General features: G+C 47.0%; 2 protein-coding genes across 2 annotated transcripts in view; one reads left to right on the top strand and one right to left on the bottom strand.

The window, feature by feature from the left end:
- LOC140428680 (uncharacterized) overlaps nt 1-16925 on the bottom strand; it is a 195157-nt gene that overhangs the window by 37668 nt on the left and 140564 nt on the right. The gene's annotated exons all lie outside the window — the stretch shown is intronic.
- The window catches only part of eif6 (eukaryotic translation initiation factor 6), a 122383-nt gene that overhangs the window by 21529 nt on the left and 83929 nt on the right, over nt 1-16925 (top strand). The gene's annotated exons all lie outside the window — the stretch shown is intronic.

The following is a 16925-nucleotide window of genomic DNA, read 5'->3' as shown; positions in this document are numbered from 1 at the left end:
TAAGCTGTGTTTTAATTATGCAGGGGTCCGGTTATTACAAAGTATTTACAGAACACCGGCAGGTCATTCCGCCAAATTGCTTCACCTGGATATTAATGCTCCACACTGACATGCTACTTCACCTCTCCCTATCAACATTGAAGCCTACTTGTGACAATAAGCGATTTTCATTCCATTTTCATTTCAATTTATTAAGGACTATCTTCTGTTTCTAGCCCCTTGTTCCGGACTCGCCCTACGTGAAAACATCTTCATCACCTCTACCCTATCAAACCATTTCATTATCTTATAGACCTGTATCACCGTTCAGAACCTGCTGATTACAAAGATGTTGCCAGCGGAGATCATAAATGATTTCCAAAGAAAATTGGATGGACACTTGAGGGAAGTAAACTTGCAGGGCCACTGGGTGAATTGCTGTATAGTGAGCATGGACCCAGTGGGCAGAATGGCCTCCATCTGTGCTGTAATGGCTCTATGAAGAAAGAAATCCCAGTATTCCGATCCTGGACCAGACCCCAACAGTGGCTGGGATACTGGACCGCAATCCAAATATTTTATTTTACTTTTGGAAGACTGAGAAAAGGATACCTCATTCCAGGAGTGATTTCGCAAAGAAATAGAGATATGGTACATTAAACAAACTTTATTACTAACACAGTATATTACACGAAAAATAGCTTACAATGGCACCTTAAACAATGCTAATCAATACAGTGACACAATAACCCTTAACTTGTTATCTTTACTTACAATCAAACAACAAAGCCATCTCGGCTCCCAACCCACTTTTAATACAGTTAGCAGGCCCAGGTATACTTGCTTACGAGATGTTCTTCGAGACTGTTTTACGAGATAGACCTGAATCCTGGCAGCTAGCTCAAGTTTTCAGAAACTGTCTTCATGGATTGGCTCCCAGAAACCAACCTCTGCTTCTCTGCTGGAGTGCCTGGTACTCCCTTAGTTACATCATAACTTGCTGAACACAAAGGTAGGTCTCTAATTAAATACTTCCACAGGGAACCCTCTTAATCCAAACAAACATCATTTATCACAAGCTTTTACGATGCTTTAATTGCACCTCTCACTCACAACCTTTCAAACCAGGATTTTTAAAAACATGACTGCTGCAGTCTCTCACTATCCAGGCTTTTAACCCGACACCAAATACATATAATACAATACATCTGAAATTTCTGCGTTCGTCACACCTGGCGTGATGAGTATAACCTCTCCGTAGAGTTTTTGTACAGTATAATGCAGTGTCATTGTCTGTGAGGATCATTCACTCTTTCCTTTCTCTTTATTTATCATTCTGACCAGCTCCACGAGTTGTCAGTTTTGTGCTGATGGTTTCCCATTGCCCTGAAGAAAACTGCAGTAATCATTGGTGGTTAAAATGCCTGATGACTCAACTGGTAATGCTCGTCCCTCTGCTGTGTAGTTAATCTCCCATTGTATATGGAGCTTACAGTGGAGCTCACCCAGACATATTGTGTGTTGTGAGATCTGTAACGTCTGAGACTCTCATTGCCTGATTCCATGTCCTGGCTACCATTCTTCTCCCACTTCCTCTGGTCACTGGCTACTGGAGTTACCAACCTGATACTTCCTGCACTTTGTTGACAGTAATTTACTGTCTGAAATTCTGAAATAGTTTTCTCCATCTGTATCTTCTGGTTTAATGTGTATAAAATATGCCTCCGGTGGTAAGAGGTGGATTTAAATTAGTTAAAACATAGATAGAATCATACAGTACAAAAGAGGTCCCTCTCCCCATCAGATTTGCACAGACCAGAAAAATAACCACTTGAATCCACTAACCCCAATTCCCAACTCTGGGCCCATATCCTTGAATGTTATGACATTTCAGGTACTGTGAGGTTTTCCTGCCTCAACTAGCCTCCCAGGCAGAGCATTCCAGATTCCCAACACCCTCTGGGTTTTGTGGGCGTTGCTGGTTAGGCCAGCATTTAGTTGCTCAAGAACTTAACATTTATTTTCCTCAAATCCCCTCTAAACCTCCTGACTTTCACCTTAAAATTTCTTGTTATTGACCCTTCAAGAGGGAGAGCTGCTTTCTATCCATCCTGTCCATTGCCTCTCCTAATCTTATAGACTTCAATCAGGTTCCCTCTCCGCCTTCTCTGCTCCAAAGAAATCAATCTGAGTTTATCCAGCCTCTCTCTTTGTAGCTGAAATGCTCCCATCCCAGGCAACATCCTGGTGAATCACCTCTGCACCCGCTCTAGTGCAATAATGCGGTGCCGAGAACTGAACACAATACTCTAGCTGTGCCCTAAACAAAGTCCTTTACAGCTCCAACATAACCTCCCTGCTCTGATAATCTATGCCGCGACTGATAAAGGCAGGTGTCCCGTACGCCTTCTTAACGACCATATTAACGCCCCCCCCTCCCGCTTCAGGGACCTGTGGACAAATCCCCAAGATCTCTCTGTTCCTCAGAGCTTCCTATTCGTTCCTTTGGGTACTCTCTTATTGTGTTACTCCTTCCAAAGTGCATCACCTCACACTTTTCAGGGTTAAATTCCATCAGGCACTAATTTGCCCATCTGACCAATCCATCTTTATCCACCTGTAACCTCCTTCCCCGTCAAACCACCCGGCCAACCTTCGTGTCATCTGCGAACTTACTTATTATCCTCTCTCTTTCTCTTTCTCCTACTCTTTCTCTTTTTCTCTCTCTCTCTCTATAGAGGCTGGATTAGCACAGTGGGCTAAACAGCTGGCTTGTAATGGAGAACAATGCCAGCAGCACGGGTTCAATTCCTGTAACAGCCTCCCCGAACAGGTGCCGGAATGTGCCGACTAGGGGCTTTTCTCACTAATTTCATTTGAAGCCTACTTGTGACAAGCCATTTTCAGTTCTCCCCTCTTCTCTCCCCCCCCCCCCCCCCCCCACACACACACACTTACTTGGACACTGGCCTCCAGTCACGCAAACAAACTTTCTACCACCAGCCTCTGTCTTCTACCGCTAAGCCAATTTTGGATCCAACTTGCCACATTGCCCTGGGTCCTATGTGCTTGTACCTTCTGTCTCTCGTGTGGGACCTTGTCAAAGGCTTTGCTGAAATGTATGTAATCTACATCAACTGCACTACCCTCATCTACACACCTGGTCACCTCCTCCAAAAACATCATTCAAATTTGTTCGGCATGACCTTCCTCTGACAAAGCCATGCTGAATATTCCTGATCAAACCTTGTCCCTCCAAGTGGAGATTGATTCTGTCCTTCAGAATTTTCTCCAATAGCTTTCCTACCATTGGCATGAGACTCACTGGTCTGTAATTCCCTGGTTTATCTCTACCACCCTTCTTGAAAGGTGGAACCACAGTAGCTGTCCTCCAATCCAGTGGTACCTCTCCCTGTGGCCAGAGAGGAATTAAACATTTGGGCCAGAGCCCCAGTAATTTTCTCCCTCGCCTCCCACAGCATCCTGGGATACAACTGATCTGGGCCTAGAGATTTTTCCACTTTTTAAGCTTGCCAAAATCTCCTGACTTCACAGCGCCAGGGTCCCGGGTTTGACTGCTGGCTTGGGTCACTGTCTGTGTGGAGTCCGCACGTTCTCCCCGTGTCTGCGTGGGTTTCCTCCGGGTGCTCTGGTTACCTCCAACAAGTCCCGAAAGACATGCTTGTTAGGTGAATTGGACATTCTGAATTCTCCCTCAGTGTACCCGAACAGGCGCCGGAATGTGAAGACTAGGGGATTTTCACAGTAACTTCACTGCAGTGTTAATATAAACCTACTTGTGACGATAGTAAAGATTATTATCATTACTCCCTATGTCAACCTGCTCAAGAGCCTCCGTCCCTCTGACTGAATTCTGCACCAACATCCTCCTCCTCCAAAGTGAAGACAGTTGTGTAATTGTTTAACACCCTCCGAATGTCACCCGGCTTGGCACACAGATTACTGCCTGGGTCCCTAATGGGTCCTACCTTTTTCCCATGATATAATTATGGCATATCTTGGGATTTTCCATAAATTTATCCACCAATGCTTTTCCATTCCCCCTCTTTGCTTTCCTATTCGCCTTTCTGAGTTCACCCTGCACTTTCTTATATTCAACACTCGTCTTTGTAGAGTTTCTCTGTGTTCCTGTTAAACGCCTTTTACTTTCTATCCAGTCCTGAATATTCCCAGACATCCAGAGTTCTCTGGACTTGTTCCTCCTGTTGCAGATGCTTGGTCAGCATTCCCATGTTCTACCCACACAACTTCATTAGAAGACCCTTCCATGATATCGTCCCTCCTTACTGCAGTAAAAGACTCCTTAATTAATAATGCAAGACTACCTCCTCTTTTACACTCCCTTGTCCTGCCTGAAGATCCTATCCCTAGAATGTTGAGCTCCCCCAAACATGTCTTTCTGGCAGCAACATCACAACTCCATGTGTCGATACACGCTCTTAAATTGCCTGTCTTATCCATGATAGTCCTGGCATTAAAGTAGAGGCCATCCCGCCTCTCCGTATTCACTTGAAACTCAACATGCTGTAACCCCCATTGCCAAACACGCTGTGTCTCCTCCCCTGCAGAACTAATTTAAATCCCTCCCAACAGCACTTGCAAACCCACCCAGAAAGATGTTCATCCAATTCTGGTTCAGATGCAGACTGTCCCGCTTGTACAGGTCCCACCTTCCCCAGAAATGATCCTAGTAACCCAGAAATCTAAACCCCTCCCCCCAGCGCCAACTCCTAGAACCATAGAATTCCTACCGTGCAGACCGAGGCCATTTGGCCCATCAAGCCTACCTCTGCCCACTCCCCTGCCATATTCCTGGAATCCCACCTAACCTACACATCTTTGGACATTTGAGGGGCAATTTAGCATGGTCAATCCACCTAACCTGTACATCTTTGAACTGTGGGAGGGAACCCACCCAGACACGGAGAAAATGCAAACTCCACACAGTCACCCAAGGCCGGAATTGAACCCGGATCTCTGGCATTGTGAGGCAACAGTGCTGACCACTGTACCAGATGATGACTGAGATGTGGCAGGTCCGGGAGGCTTCCAGCGTCCCGGACGGCTACATCTGCAGAAGATGCACCCAGCTGGGGTTCCTCACAGACCTTGTGATTCGGTTGGAGCAGCAATTGGATGCACTTAGGAGCATGCGGGTGGCGGAAAGCGTCATAGTTAGCAGTTATATAAATGTGGTCACACCCAAGGTGCAGGCAGCGGGATGGGTGACCACCAGAAAGGGCAGGCAGTCAGTGAAGAAATCCCCTGTGGTTGTCCCCCTCTCGAACAGGTATACCACTTTGGATACTGACGAGGGGGATAGCCTATCGGGAAAATAGCAGCAGCCAGAGCAGTGGCTCAGATGTTCAGCGAGGGTCAGAGCGCAGAAGAACAAGTCATAGGGGACTCTATAGTCAGGGGCACAGATAAGCACTTCTGTGGACGTGAAAGAGACTGCAGGATGGTATGTTGACTCCCTGGTGCTAGGTTGTCTCAGAACGGGTAGCAGCATCCTGAAGGGGGAGGGCAAACAGGCAGAGGTCGTGGTACATATTGGTGTTAACAACATAGGCAGGAAGGGGGATGAGGTCCTGCAGCAGGAGTTCAGGGAGCTAGGCGAAAAGTTAAAAGACAGGACCTCGAGGGTTGTAATCTCGGGATTACTCCCTGTGCCACGTGCCAGTGAGGCTAGAAATAGGAAGATAGAGCAGCTAAACACGTGGCTAAACAGCTGGTGTAAGAGGGAGGGTTTCAGTTATCTGGACCACTGGGAGCTCTTCCGGAGCAGGTGTGACCTGTATAAGTTGGACTGGTTGCATCTAAACTGGAGATGCATAAATACCCTGGCCGCGAGGTTTGCTAGTGTCACACGGGAGGGTTTAAACTAATATGGCAGGGGGGTGGGTACCGGAGCAATAGGTCAGAAGGTGAGAGCATGGAGGGAGAACTAGGAAATAGGGCCACTATGGCTCTGAGGAAGAGCAGACAGGGAGATGTTGCTGAAAACAGCGGGACTGGTGGCCTGAAGGGCATATGTTTTAACGCAAGAAGTATAACAGTTAAAGCCGATGAACTTAAGAGCTTGGATTAGTACTTGGAACTATGATGTTGTTGCCATTACAGAGACCTGGTTGAGGGAAGGGCAGGATTGGCAGCTAAACATTCCAGGATTTCGATGTTTCAGGCGGGATAGAGGGAGATGTAAAAGGGGTGGAGGAGTTGCGTGACTGGTTAGGGAGAATATCACAACTGTACTGCGGGAAGACACCTCCGAGGTAAGTGAGGCTATATGGGTAGAGATCTGGAATAAGAAGGGTGCAGTCACAATCATAGAATTTACAGAGCAGAAGGAGGCCATTCAGCCCATCGAGTCTGCACCGGCTCCCGGAAAGAGCACCCCACCCAAGGTCAACACCGCCACCCTATCCCCATAACCCAGTAACCCCACCCAACACTAAGGGCAATTTTGGACACTAAGGGCAATTTATCATGGCCAATCCACCGAACCCGCACATCTTTGGACTGTGGGAGGAAACCGGAGCACCCGGAGGAAACCCACGCACACACGGGGAGGATGTGCAGACTCCGCACAGACAGTGACCCAAGCCGGAATCGAACCTGGGACCCTGGAGCTGTGAAGCAATTGTGCTATCCACAAGGCTACCGTGCTGCCCCGTGCAACAATGTTGGGGGTTTACTACAGGCCTCCCAATAGCCAGCGGGAGACAGAGGAGCAGATAGATTTTGGAAAGGAGTAAAAGCAACAGGGTTGTTGTGATGGGAGACTTTAACTTCCCCAATATTGACTGGGACTCACTTAGTGCTCGGGGCTTGGACGGGGCAGAGTTTGTAAGAAGCATCCAGGAGGGCTTCTTAAAACAATATGTAGATAGTCCAACTAGGGGAGGGGCTCTACTGGACCTGGTATTGGGGAATGAGCCCAGCCAGGTGGTAGAAGTTTCAGTAGGGGAGCACTTCAGGAACAGTAACCACAATTCAGTAAGTTTTTTAAAGTGCTGGTGGATAAGGATAAGAATGGTCCTATAGTGAATGCTAAATTGGGGGAAGGCTAATTATAACAATATTAGGTTGCACCTGAAGAACATAGATTGGGGGTGGATGTTTGAGGGTAAATCAACATCTAACATGTGGGAGACTTTCAACGGTCAGTTGAAAGGAATTCAGGACGGCATGTTCCTGTGAGGAAGAAGGATAAATATGGCAATTTTCGGGAACCTTGGATGACGAGTGATATTGTAGGCCTCGTCAAAAAGAAAAAGGAGGCATTTGTCAGGGCTAAAAGGCTGGGAACAGACTAAGCCTGTGTGGAATATAAGGAAAGTCGGAAGGAACTTGAGCAAGGAGTCAGGAGGGCTAAAAGGGGTCACAAAAAGTCATTGCCAAGTAGGGTTAAGGAAAATCCCAAGGCTTTTTACACGTACATAAAAAGCAAGAGGGTAGCCAGGGAAAGGATTGGCCCACTGAAGGATAGGCAAGGGAATCTATGTGTGGAGCCAGAGGAAATGGGCGAGGTACTAAATAAATACTTTGCATCAGTATTCACCAAAGAGAAGGAATTGGTGGATGTTGAGTCTGGAGAAGAGTGTGTAGAAAGCCTGGGTCACATTGAGATCCAAAAAGACGAGGTATTGGGCATCTTGAAAAATATTAAGGTGGATAAGTCCCCAGGGCCTGATGGGATCTACCCCAGAATACTGAAAGAGCCTGGAGAGGAAATTGCTGAGGCCTTGACAGAAATTATGGATCCTAACTGTCTTCAGGTGATGTCTAGGAGGACTGGAGAATAGCCAGTGTTGTTCCTTTGTTTAAGAAGGGTAGCAAGGATAATCCAGGGAACTACAGGCCGGTGAGCCTTACTTCAGTAGTAGGGAAATTACTGGAGAGAAATCTTTGAGACATGATCTACTCCCGTTTGGAAACAATTACACGTATTAGCGAGAGGCAGCGTGGTTTTGTGAAGGGGAGGTCGTGTCTCACTAACTTGATAAGAGTTTTTCGAGGAGGTCACAAAGATGATTGATGCAGGTAGGGCAATGAATGTTGTCTATATGGACTTCAGTAAGGCTTTTGACAAGGTCCCTCATGGCAGGCTGGTACAAAAGGTGAAGTCGCACGGGATCAGAGGTGAGCTGGCAAGATGGATACAGAACTGGTTAGGTCATAGAAGGCTGAGAGTAGCAATGGAAGGGTGCTTTTCTAATTGGAAGGTTGTGACTAGTGGTGTTCCGAAGGGATCAGTGCTGGGACATTTGCTCTTTGTAGTATATCTCAATGATTTGGAGGAAAATGTAACTGGTCTGATTTAGTAAGTTTACGGACGACGCAAAGGTTGGTGGAATTGCGGATAGCAATGAGGACTGTCTGAGGATACAACAGGATTTAGATTGTCTGGAGACTTGGGCGGAGAGATGGCAGATGGAGTTTAATCCGGACAAATGTGAGGTAATGCATTTTGGAAGGTCTAATGCAGGTAGGGAATATACAGTAAATGGGAAGAACCCTCGAGTATTGAAAGTCAGAGATCTAGGTGTACAGGTCCACAGGTCACTGAAAGGGGCAACACAGGTGGAGAAGGTAGTCAAGAAGGCATACGGCATGCTTGGCTTCATTGGCCGGGGCATAGAGTATAGAAATTAGCAAGTCATGTTGCAGCTGTATAGAACCTCAAGATAGGCCACACTTGGAGTATAGTGTTCAATTCTGGTCGCCACACTACCAGAAGGATGCGGAGGCTTTAGAGAGGGTGCAGAAGAGATTTACCAGGATGTTGCCTGGTATGGAGGACATTAGCTATGAGGAGAGGTTGAATAAACTCGGTTTGTTCTCACTGGAACGACGGAGGTTGAGGGGAGACCTGATAGAGGTCTACAAAATTGAGGGGCATAGACAGAGTGGATAGAACATAGACAAATACAGCACAGAACAGGCCCTTCGGCCCACGATGTTGTGCCGAACCTTTGTCCCAGATTAATCATAGATTATCATAGAATTTACAGTGCAGAAGGAGGCCATTCGGCCCATCGAGTCTGCACCGGTTCTTGGAAAGAGCACCCGACCCAAGGTCAACACCTCCACCCTATCCCCATAACCCAGTAACATCACCCAACACTAAGGGCAATTTTGGACACTAAGGGCAATTTATCCTGGCCAATCCACCTAACCTGCACATCTTTGGACTGTGGGAGGAAACCGGAGCTCCCGGAGGATGCGCACACGGGGAGGATGTGCAGACTCCGCACAGACAGTGACCCAAGCTGGAATCGAACCTGGGACCCGGGAGCTGTGAAGCAATTGTGCTATCCACAATGCTACCGTGCTGCCCTTAAGAACAAATTGATCTACACTATATCATTTTACCGTAATCCATGTACCTATCCAATAGCTGCTTGAAGGTCCCTAACGTTGGCCGACTCAACTACTTCCACAGGCAGTGCATTCCAAGCCCCCACTACTCTCTGGGTAAAGAACCTACCTCTGACATCCCCCCCCCCCCCCCCCCCCCCCCCCCCCCATATCTTCCACCATTCACCTTAAATTTATGTCCCCTTGTAATGGTTTGTTCCACCCGGGGAAAAAGTCTCTGACTGTCTACTCTATCTGATACCCCTGATCATCTTATAAAACCTCTATCAAGTCGCCCCTGATCCTCCTCCGTTCTAATGAGAAAAGGCTAGCACCCTCAACCTTTCCTCGGAAGACCTACTCTCCATTCCAGGCAACATCCTGGTAAATCTCCTTTGCACCTTTTCCAAAGCTTCCACATCCTTCCTAAAATGAGGCGACCAGAACTATGCAGAGTACTCCAAATGTGGCCGTACCAAGGTTTTGTACAGCTGCATCATCACCTCACAGCTCTTAAATTAAATCCCCCTGTTAATGAACGCTAGCACACCATAGGCCTCCTTCACAGCTCTATCCACTTGAGTGGCAACTTTCAAAGATGTATGAACATAGACCCCAAGATCTCTCTGCTCCTCACATTGCCAAGAACTCTACCGTTAACCCTGTGTTCCGCATTCATATTTGTCCTTCCAAAATGGACAACCTCACACTTTTCAGGGTTAGACGCCATCTGCCAGTTCTCAGCCCAGCTCTGCATCCTATCTATGTCTCTTTGCAGCCGACAACAGCCCTCCTCATTATCCACAACTCCACCAATCTTCGTATCGTCTGCAAATTTACTGATCCACCCTTAAACTTCCTCATCCAAGTCATTAATGAAAATCACAAACCGCAGAGGACCCAGAACTGATCCCTGCGGTACGCCACTGGTAACTGGGATCCAGGCTGAATTTTTGCCATCCACCACCACTCTTTGACTTCTATCAGTTAGCCAGTTCGTTATCCAACTGGCCAAATTTCCCACTATCCCATGCCTCCTTACTTTCTGCATAAGCCTACCATGGGGAACCCTTATCAAATGCCTTACTAAAATCCATGTACACTACATCCACTGCTTTACCTTCATCCACATGCTTGGTCCCTCCTCAAAGAATTCAATAAGACTTGTAAGGCAAGACCTACCCCTCACAAATCTGTGCTAACTATCCCAAATCAAGCAGTGTCTTTCCAGATGCTCAGAAATCTATCCTTCAGTACCCTTTCCATTACTTTGCCTACCACCGAAGTAAGACTGACTGGCCTATAATTCCCAGGGTTATCCCTATTCCCTTTTTTGAACAGGGGCACGACATTCGCCACTCTCCAGTCCCTGGTACCATCCCTGTTGACAGTGAGGACGAAAAGATCATTGCCAACGGCTCTGCAATTTCATCTCTTGCTTCCCATAGAATCCTTGGATATATCCCGTCAGGCCCGGGGGATTTGTCTTCCTTCCTAACAAGTATTTCCTTGAGCTTACCAGTCTGTTTCACACTGTCCTCTCCAACAATATGGCCCTTCTCATTTGTAAATACTGAAGAAAAGTTCTCGTTCAAGACCTCTCCTATCTCTTCAGACTCAATACACAATCACCCGCTACTGTCCTTGATCGACCTACCCTTGCCTCTAGTCATTCTCATATTTCTCACAAGGCCTTGGGGTTTTCCTTGATCCTACCCGCCAAAGATTGTCATGCCCTCTCTTAGCTCTCCTAATCCCTTTCTTCAGTTCCCTCCTGGCTATCTTGTATCCCTCCAGCGCCCTGACTGAACCTTGTTTCCTCCGCCTTACATAAGTCTCCTTTTTCTCTTAACAAGACATTCAACCTCTCTTGTCAACCATGGTTCCCTCACTCGACCATCTCTTCCCTGCCTGACAGGGACATGCATATCAAGGACATGTAGTACCTGTTCCTTGAACAAGTTCCACATTTCACTTGTGTCCTTCCCTGACGGCCTATGTTCCCAACTTATACACTTCATTCTTGTATGAGAACATCATATTTACCCTTCCCCGAATTGTAAACCTTGCCCTGTTGCACGTACCTATCCCTCTCCATTACTAAAGTGAAAGTCACAGAATTGTGGTCACTATCTCCAAAATGCTCCCCCACTAACAAATCTATCACTTGCCCTGGTTCATTACCAAGTACCAAATCCAATATGACCTCCCCTCTGGTCGGACAATCTACATACTGTGTTAGAAAAGCTTCCTGGACACACTGCACAAACACCACCCCATCCAAACTATTTGATCTAAAGAGTTTCCACTCAATGTTTGGGAAGCCGAAGTCACCCATGACTACTACCCTGTGACTTCTGCACCTTTCCAAAATCTGTTTCCCTATCCGTTCCTCCACATCTCTGCTACTATTGGGGGGCCTATAGAAAACTCCCAACAAGGTGACTGCTCCTTTCCTATTTCTGACTTCAACCCCTACTACCTCAGTAGGCTGATACTCCTCGAACTGCCTTTCTGCAGCTATTATACTATCACTAATTAACAATGCCACCCCGCCCCCCCCCCCCCCCCCCCCCCCCCCCCCAACCTCTTTTCCCACCCTCCCTAATCTTATTGAAACATCTATAATCGGGGACCTCCAACAACCATTTCTGCCCCTCTTCTATCCAAATTTCCGTGATGGCCACCACATCGTAGTCCCAAGTACCAATCCATGCCTTAAGTTCACCCACCTTATTCCTGATGCTTCTTGCGTTGAAGTATACACACTTCAACCCATCTCCGTGCCTGCAACTACTCTCCTTTGTCAGTGTTCCCTTCCCCACTGCCTCATTACACGCTTTGGCGTCCTGAATACCTTAGTTGCTGGACTACAAATCCGGTTCCCATTCCCCTGCCAAATTAGTTTAAGCCCTCCCGAAGAGTACTCGAAAACCTCCCTCCCAGGATATTGGTGCCCCTCTGGTTCAGCTGCAACCTGTCCCACTTGTACAGGTCCCACCTTCCCCAGAATGTGCTCCAATTATCCAAATACCTGAAGCCCTTCCTCCTACACCATTCCTGCAGCCATGTGTTCAACTGCACTCTCTCCCTATTCCTCGCCTCGCTATCACGTGGCACCGGCAACAAACCAGAGATGACAACTCTGTCTGTCCTGGCTTTTAACTTCCAGCCTAACTCCCTAAACTCGTTTATTACCTCCACACCCCTTTTCCTACCTACGTCGTTGGTACCAATGTGCACCATGACTTCTGGCTGCTCCCCCTCCCCCTTGAGGATCCTGAAGACACGATCCGAGACATCCCTGGCACCCGGGAGGCAACATACCTTCCGGGAGTCTCGCTCGCGACCACAGAAACTCCTATCTATTCCCCTAACCATTGAATCTCCTATTACTATTGCTTTTCTTCCCTTCTGAGCCCCAGAGCCAGACTCCGTGCCAGAGACCTGGCCGCTAGGGCCTTCCCCCGGTAGGTCATCCGCCCCAACAGCATCCAAAACGGTACACTTGTTTCGAAGGGGAACGGCCACGAGGGATCCCTGCACTGTCTGCCAGTTTGTTTTCTTTCCCCTGACTGTGACCCAGCTACTCTTGTCCTGTACCTTGGGTGTGGTTACCTCCCTGTAACTCTTCTCTATAACCCCCTCTGCCTCCCGGATGATCCGAAGTTCATCCAGCTCGAGCTCCAGTTCCCGAACACAGTCTCTGTGGAGCTGGAGTTGGGTACACTTCCCCCAGGTATAGTCAGCGGGGATGCTGATGGTATCCCTCACCACCCACATCCTACAGGAGGAGCATGTAACTGGCCTAGCCTCCATCCCCTCTTACCTTGCAGAATATAGCTGCCCTGTGGACCAACTGGACCTCCGTCCTCCGACTCTGCTCGCGGTCAATTGCACTCTCTGTAAACTCCTGGCTCCCTTCTTGCTCTTTGTGGAAATGTAGGAAATGAAATGAAAGGAGCACCTTACTCTCTCCTCACCTAACTCCCTCAGTCACCAAACTCTCACTATAACACTCAAATGCACCAAATTCAGCACTCCCTCAGTCACCAAACTCTCGCTATAGCACTCAAATGCACCAAATTCAGCACTCCCTCAGTCACCAAACTCGCTATAGCACTCAAATGCACCAAATACAGCAAAGTCTGCACTGGAGGTGGATCACTTTTATACTGTGAATCTAGCCTCTGAAAACTGGCCTAATCCAATTAACTAATTTGTTTAGCACAGGGCTAAATCGCTGGCTTTTAAAGCCGACCAAGGCCGCCAGCAGCACGGTTCAATTCCCGTACCAGCCTCCCCGAACAGGCGCTGGAATGTGGCAACTAGGGGCTTTTCACAGTAACTTCATTCGAAGCCTACTTGTGACAATGAGCGATTTTCATTTCATTTCAACAGGCTCCAGCTGCAAGTACCTACAAGTAGAACCTTTATTTGAAGCTGATTGAAAATTCACCTTCTTCTAAACCAAACAGCAACTTTTAAGTTAATTAACTAAATGAAAGAAAGACTAGACTTTAGATAAAAATTAACCCTTATACTCCCTCAGCCACCCAACTCTCACTATAGCACTCAAATGCACCAAATTCAGCACTCCCTCAGTCACTAAACTCTCGCTATAGCACTCAAATGCACCAAATTCAGCACTCAGTGCAAACAAAGTCTGCACTGTAGGTGGATCATTTTTATAGTCGAAAGACTTTTTCCCAGGGTAGAGGGGTCAATTACTAGAGGGCATAGGGTTAAGGTGCGTGGGGCAAGGTTTAGAGGAGATATACGAGGTAATTTAAACAATTTTTTTTTTACACCGGGTAGTGGGTGCCTGGAACTCGCTACCGGAGGAGGTGGTGGAAGCAGGGACGATAGTGACGTTTAAGGGGCATCTTGACAAATACATGAATAGGATGGGAATAGAGGGATACGGACCCCGTATACTGTAGAAGATGTTAGTTTAGATGGGCAGCATGGTCAGCGCAGGCTTGGAGGGCCGAAGGGTCTGTTCCTGTGCTGTACTTTTCTTTGTTCTTTGTTCACCGTCAGATTATTACAGTTAGAATGCTATGCTATAGGTTCCTAATGAGCCTGGTGATAAAAGTGGAGTATTCTACCTTCGGAAAAATATTAGCAGATGTTCCCCTATTGGTTCTTGTTCCAGCTGTGCTGTGGTTCCGTCCTATAAGAATCATTGTACCACTGTGCTATTTGGTTGAATGTCTGGCTGATCACATCCTGTGCTGGCTCTGTGTGGTCCACACCAGTAATGTCTGCATGTTAAATTGGGAACTATTGCTGACTATTATTTCAGTGGTTTTAAATGGAATAGAGTGGGGCTGAAATTTGATCTTTAAGTCCATCAATCTAATTAAAATTTACACGGGAATCTTGAGTTTCAGCCTCTCTGTGTGCCTAACTTGTGCATGGAGTCAGAAGAAATAGGAGAGGCGTTGAATGAATACTTTTCTTCAGTGTTCACAAAGGAGAGGGGCCGTGTTTTTGAGGCTGTGTGTGATTCGGGCGGGTAGGCTGGAGGAGGTAGATGTGGAAAGGTTGAGGGAGCTAGGGCTTTTTTCTTTGGAGTGGAGGAGGATGAGAGACGGGCAGTATGGTCGGCACGGGCTTGGAGGGCCGAAGGGCCTGTTCCTGTGCTGTACATTTCTTTGTTCTTTGTTCTTTGACTTAATAGAGGTTTATAAGATAATGAGGGGGATAGATAGAGTGGACGTTCAGAGACTATTTCCTCGGGTGGATGTAGCTGCTACAAGGGGGCATAACTATAAGATGCAGGGTGGGAGATATAGGAGGGATGTCCAAGGTAGGTTCTTTACTCGAGAGTGGTTAGGGTGTGGAATGGATTGCCTGCTGTGATAGTGGAGTCGGACACTTTTGGAACTTTCAAGCGGTTATTGGATAGGCACATGGAGCACACCAGAATGACAGGGAGTGGGATAGCTTGATCTTGGTTTCGGACAATGCTCGGCACAACATCGAGGGCCGAAGGGCCTGTTCTGTGCTGTACTGTTCTGTGTTCTATGTTCCTTTCAAAAGCAGCATTTCTGCTCCCGTGTTACTGGTGGAATCTGTTGGTGTTTTTACTGGTGTGTTATAAAGAGAGATTTGAGCGGCCTCCGTTACAAAGTGCCCATTAAGTGTCAGCATGAAGGAAGGCTCTGTGATTAACGGCTCACTTACACTCACCCGCACATCTCCAAAGGAATGTGCCTCGCATTGACCAAGATCTGGAATCTGAGTTCCTAACTGCTTCCCTTAGTCTGTTTCAAGGTGGGTGTTGGCATCGAGCAAAGGAAAAGATGAAAATGAAGAAATGACCCAGTAGAAAGAAACCTGAGAAAATCAGGAATGTCACACCTGGGTGGTTTGCTGGATGGTGTCACGCTATTATTCCAGAGCTGTATGGCTGTGTCTTCATTCAATCAGACTCTGTTTATTTGATATTGAGTGGTGGAGGGGCAGGTGCAATCAACTCGAAACTCCCCCCTGCCTCAGCAAGGAAAACTGATGAGCTAAGTACCTGTGCATTCCGTTCATTTGGTGCCTTGGGGTTATGGGGTTGGGGTGGGTGGGTGGATGGCGGTGGCTTTGGAATCTGGGTGAATTGAATGAAAAAAATCTATTTTGGCCTGACTTCTTAAGCATTGCAATGGAACCTGCCTTTTAAAATACTCACCATTGCACAATATCTTATCTGCTCACTACACCTCTCTAATCCTTTCTGAATTAGTTATCACCAGTGAAGTTCTTGAATCTTTAAAGTAGATTTTGTACAAGCTACAGTACTCAGACCTACTTGCTATGCTGCTGATGGGCTGGGATGTGACTCCAGTGGAACGCAAAAACTGGCTTATACCTACAGCTCTGAATGGGCTGCTCTGTACTGTGCTGAAGTGCATTCTTTAAAATCAGTTAGTTAGTTTGGATCTCAACCAAGACTTTGAGTTTAAAGGATTATCAAATCAATGACAGTTCATCGATTTGAGGGGGAGCAGATTGATGCTGTGAGTCTTCAATAGGCTCTGATCAATGGTCGAATGTGCCTGTAAGCACGGAGGCCTATTGCTCGGCAAACCAATAATTCCTGTTGTGAGAATGTTAAGTATTCCTGCGCTGTCTGTCCTTGGAGTTCTATCCAGCATGCCCCCGGACAGTGAATGTCACATTCCTTCCCAACCAGAGTTTTGAAGGATACGATGCCTCTGAAGCAATAACAGTCCAATTATGTATTTGGTGAGTCACGGGTGAAAAATTGCAGGTTCCAATAACCCTTTCAAAAAAAGGCCTGAAATTGGATCCACTTAATCCTGCCAGGCAGGCTGTGGAATTGAGGTCACCTTCTCCTCCTGGGTTTTATCCTGCGTGAAGCAGCTGCTCGGGCTGCTGCTGCTGCTGTGTTTTATCTTCAATAATAGATGAGTAACCTCAGACTCTAGTCTGCCTGCCTGAAAGTTGATAAAATTGCAAACTGCTAGTGAATGAAGAATAGCATTTGTTTTCTGAGAGTGTTAGTGAGGGAATTACATTTAGAATACAGATTTTTTTTTGAA

The sequence above is a fragment of the Scyliorhinus torazame genome, chromosome 8 (assembly GCF_047496885.1).
Source record: "Scyliorhinus torazame isolate Kashiwa2021f chromosome 8, sScyTor2.1, whole genome shotgun sequence".
Lineage (NCBI taxonomy): Eukaryota > Metazoa > Chordata > Chondrichthyes > Carcharhiniformes > Scyliorhinidae > Scyliorhinus > Scyliorhinus torazame.
This window is presented reverse-complemented; position numbering and strand designations above follow the sequence as displayed.